Raw genomic sequence first — 3,878 nt, 5'->3', positions numbered from 1 at the left:
ATTGGGAAAGTGTTATTTTATTTTTGAACATTCTATTGGTGTATTATAGCAGTGTGATTTTAACTAAGGTTTGAATATATACTATGGTTTCCTTTTTTGTTAAAGGAAAATTTGACCAAATTTGATTCTACAATTAGTAAGAGGGTTAATAAAATAAAATCATAGGTGAGCTCAAGGTTTTGATAAATTTATAGGAAAACTGCAATCTGAGATTAAAGCAGTATGCTATAATGTTAATAGAATTATTGAAAATTTCCAAGAAAATCTGAATCGTATTGTATAACATTACACCAATCATCTTATTATGAATTATTTATAGGTTCTATGAAACTCACCAATCTCTTTCCTTACTGTTCATCAGATGAAGGAACATTATTGTGACCTTAGTTAGTTGTGGTGGGATTTGTCCCTCTTAGAGTAAAACGAAACTAGCTAGAACTGATTATTATTTTTCTATATTGAAAATTTCATTTGTGAATTATAGAATTTACCCCCATAACCTTCACTTCATTCTGTGCTTTAAAAGATTTTTAATGAGGTATGTTCAATAGCAGAATATTATCAGGGATATGAATGCCTATAAGTTAGACAGAAAGGTTTACAATCATAGGACATGAATAAAACATCTACCAGATAACAGAATACAGAGATCAAGCTTCTCATAAGTTTGGATTTATAGACCCAATGGTTTCTCCTGGACTTCTCATATGAGGACTTACAATCATCATAGGGAGTGAGGATAGAAAGAGTTGGTAACTGTTTGCAGGATTTACTGGTTTCAGTGCTCAATGGCTAGCATTTCTTTCTACAGAGACAACACGGTATATAGTTTATGGAGGAACATTGATATTAATTACAAGGGAATCTCTGACACAACATTAAAAGCAGTGCACAAAGTGTGCTATGAATTTTCCATTTTTACTTTAAAGCATTGTATTATTTTTGCTCTAATTATATGTGTACTTTAATACATTAAAACTAGAATGTATTCCAGATATTCATGTGCTGATCTAGCTGACTGCACTGTCACTTATGGTTGGGAAACACGCAGAATGTTATATTAAGAGATTATTCACACCACATCTATTGACTCTGCAAATAAAAGAGAATATATTTAAACAACTGCTCTAGATTTAGAGCTAATATGCTTTTACTATTTACATTGTCAAATAAACAAAGGAAATATTCTACTTCCAAAGTATTTAGAGTTATAATTAATGTCAGACATAAACTACAGACTTCAAAAAAGATTATGTGTTGTAATGATGAAGTTATGTTTTGCTGTATAACATAATGCAGGCACAAAATTAGGAACTGAAGATGTTCAGAGTTCACCTAGTTCAGACAGCTCTGTTTTAATAGCTACAGGGGCCTTTTAACATGAGATGTAATAGCAACAAAATGATTACTTGAGACCACAGTGCTCAAACAATATTTCTTCTTCTTAGGTTCTTTGTCTCTCAATACAATTATCCTCACTACATGGAAATTACTGACGTTTTGAATAGGAAAATAATAAGATCAAGAATGATGGCATTTAGCAGATTAATCCTCATCTCAAATACTTTGAGTCAGCACTGAAAGCCAACAACTAATAAAATAAATTAGTTCTTTTATACTTTGAAAATGTAGCAATTTAACAGCAATTTCACTTGAAAGAATTCTATTTAATTTGGGGGTAAGTCACTGATATTATAGAAAGATACATTTTTAATTAGGTTAGAACCAATTAATATATTTTTGGAAGGTAGGGGTTGTTTTTACTTACTTTTTCTTTTATATTCATGGAATAACATTTCAGTGTTTCACATTTTGAAAATTACAGAAAATATACCATGTCACTGAAGAGAATCCTTTAGCCAGAAGTTTGTAATCTAGTGTCTCCAAGTACTGAAGATTCAGTGTATTAGTTTTCTGTTGCTGCTGTCACAAGTTACCACAAATTTAGTAGCTTAACAAAAAAACATTTATCATCTTATAGTTTCTGTGGGTCAGAAGTCCAGCCAGAGAAATCAGCTGGATACCCTATAATTTCACAAGGCGAAATCAAAGTGTCAGCTGCACTGTGTTCTGCAGGCTCCAGGGGAGAATTCCTTCCTGCTTAGTCAAGTTATTGGCAGAATTCAGATCCTTGTGGCTGTAGAAATGAAGTTCCCACTTCCTTGCTGGCTGTCACCTCAGGGTTATTCCTCTTATAGTAACTACTCATATTCCTTGATCCATGGCCCTTCCTTCATCTACAAAGCCAGCAATTGCAGATTGAGTTTGTCTTATGCTTTGAAACTCACCTGCCTTTTTTCCTTTGCATCTCTCTGATGCACACTCCTGCATTCTTCTACTTTTATGAGCCCATATAATTACTTAGGCCCACTGGATAAAACAGGATATGTGTTATCCTATCTAATAATAAACAAACATGGTAATTGACCATACCTTTGCTACACCTCCCATTGGCTAATCAGCGTGAGCCGCCATCCGGGCCCCTGTGTGCCGCCTAAGCCCCGCCCCCAGCTGGGACCCCCGTGTTTGGCCCTGGGCAGTGGGACCCTGTGGCTGTGATCATGATCGTGATCAGAAAACAGGCCGCAGGCAAGGTGGCACCCCAGGACCCAGGAGCCGCCTTGCTTGCGGCCTGTGATCGTGATTGTGTTCGGAAAGCTGGGCCTCAGGCAAGGCGGCACCCTGGGACCCAGGAGCCTGTCGTCAAGGTCTGCATGCAAAGCAGTGATCAAGCTATGAGGGGGAGGGTGGGGGGCAGAAGGAGCTACAGGAGCAGCTCTGGCCGGAGACTGCAAAGAGCCTCTAGTTTTAAGATAAAACTTTAATTTCATCTGCAAAGCCACTCTGCCTTGTCCTATTAACATACATATGAAAAATACCAGAGGATAAAGAATATGGGGTCAAAATCCTACCTACCACATCAACAGTTCATAATTAATGAAGAAAAAAAACCCCACAAATATCTTTACCAAAAAAAAAAAAAAAAAAAAAAGAATTCTGAAATATACCTTTTGGTGAATGAGAAGACAAAATTAATTTCTTAAGAAAATATTATAAGCTAATCATATAAAATACATATCATAAAAATAAACTATATTCAATACAGTAATTGCCTCCTAAAAATGTAAACTGCATCTTCTAAATATTTCAGTGTAAATAAACAATGCTTTTTAAAAATCATATATAGAAGTGTCTCAAATATTTTCCATTTAACAGAATGCTAATAGAGGTAATTAACATGCTGATATCATTTGAAATAACATAAAATTATTTCAAATTTTAAAATGAAACCACTAATTTCCAGGTTTTAGAGAAAATTAAGTAGGTGGAGTTTCCATCCTATCTTAAGGAACCATAAACTTTGCTGACAAAGGCTTCCCAATCCCATCTGACAATAACTCTAAAGTAATGATTCCCTGTGCATTTTACAATTTAGAAACTACAAAGCTATTGACCATTTAATGGAAAAGAAATTAAGCAGTTGCAGTCACAGCTCAGTAGGTGGACAGTATAATCCTGCTAAAATTCATGGACCAAAGAACCAGACATAATGGAGGAAAAAAACAAAAGACAAGTTTTAATGGCCTTCCCCAAACATGTCTGTGAAGCTTGCTTTTACACTTATTCCTACACATTTCACCAAGTTACTTCATATTAATATTTTATAAGAATATCTGAGTTTGTTTTAATCAAACTAATTATAATACTGAACTAAATTGTCCATGTTCAGATATAATTATATAAATATGTTCAAATTTTAAACATCAATAGGTGACAGCAAGAATTTTAAGTTCTAAGAAAACTTTATCAGTCTTAAATTTGAAATAATGTTTTGATGATTCTGAAGCAGTGAAGAAGTTATCTAAAGATAGTACTTG

The sequence above is a fragment of the Myotis daubentonii genome, chromosome 2 (assembly GCF_963259705.1).
Source record: "Myotis daubentonii chromosome 2, mMyoDau2.1, whole genome shotgun sequence".
NCBI classification, from domain to species: domain Eukaryota; kingdom Metazoa; phylum Chordata; class Mammalia; order Chiroptera; family Vespertilionidae; genus Myotis; species Myotis daubentonii.
Note: the sequence above shows the minus strand (reverse complement) of the source record.